Source organism: Diceros bicornis, chromosome 5 (assembly GCF_020826845.1).
Source record: "Diceros bicornis minor isolate mBicDic1 chromosome 5, mDicBic1.mat.cur, whole genome shotgun sequence".
In the NCBI taxonomy this organism is placed as follows: Eukaryota; Metazoa; Chordata; class Mammalia; order Perissodactyla; family Rhinocerotidae; genus Diceros; species Diceros bicornis.
This window is the reverse complement of record NC_080744.1, coordinates 17804128-17805527: the sequence shown is the minus strand read 5'-3', so window position 1 is coordinate 17805527 and position 1400 is coordinate 17804128.

Below are 1400 nucleotides of genomic sequence, written 5' to 3'. Positions count from 1 at the left end.
AAACTACAAAACATTGCTAAAATAAGAGAAGAAATAAATAAACGGAAACATATCTCATGTTTATGGACTGGAAGACTTAATATTGTTAAGATGTCAGTACTACCCAAAGCAATCTACAGACTCAATGCAATCTCTGTCAAAATCCCATGATGTTTTTTTCAGAAATAGAGAAACCCATCCTAAAATTCATATGGAATCTCAAGGGACCCTGAATAACAAAATAATCTTGAAAAGGAAGAACAAAGGAGGAATCACACTTCCTGACTTCAAAATTTACTACAAAGCTACAGTAATCAAAACAGTGTGGTAGCATAAAGATAGGCATATAGACCAATGGAATAGCATAGAGAGCCCAGAAATAAACCCTCACATATATGGTCAAATGATTTATGACAAGGGTACCAAGATAACTCAATGGGGAAAGGACATTCTTTTCAACAAATGGTACTGGGAAAACTGGGTATCCACAAGCAAAAGAAAGAAGTTAGAGCCTTTACCTAACAGCACACACAAAAACTAACTCAAAATGGATCAAAGGCCTAAATGTAAGACCTAAAATTATAAAACTCTTAGAAGAAAACATAGGGCAAAACTTCATGACATTGGATTTGGCAATGATTTCTTGGACATTACACCAATGACACAGGCAACAAAAGAAGAAGTAGACAAAATGGACTTTATGAATTTTAAAAAATGTTGTGCATAAAAAGACAATATCAACAGAATAAAAGCACAACCCACAGAAAGGGAGAAAATATTTGCAAATCATATATCTGATAAGGAATTACTCACAATATATATCAAACTCCTAAAACTCAACAACAAGAGCAAAAAAAACTCAATTCAAAAATGGCCAAAAGACTTGAATAGACATTTCTCCAAAGAATATATACAAATGGCAATAAGTACATGAAAATATGCTCAATATTACTTATCATTAGGGAAATGTAAATCAAAACTACAATGAGAAACCACCTCACACTCATTAGGATGGATACTATCAGAACAACAGAAAATAACAAGCACTGGATGTGGAGAAATTGGAACCCTTGTGCACTGTTGGTGGGAATGTAAAATGGTACAGCCACTATGGAAAACAATATGGCAGTTCCCCCGAAAATTTGAAAATCAAATTACCATATGACCCAACAATTCCAATATTGGGCAGATACCCAAAAGAATTGAAAGCAGGGTCTTGAAGAGATATTTGTACACCCAAGTCCATAGCAGCATTATTCAAAGTAACTAGGGCCGGCCCCGTGGCTTAGTGGTTAAGTACACGTGCTTCGCTACTGCGGCCCGGGTTCGGATCCCGGGCGTGCACCAACGCACCGCTTCTCTGGCCATGCTGAGGCTGCGTCCCACATACAGCAACTAGAAGGATGTGCAACTATGACCAC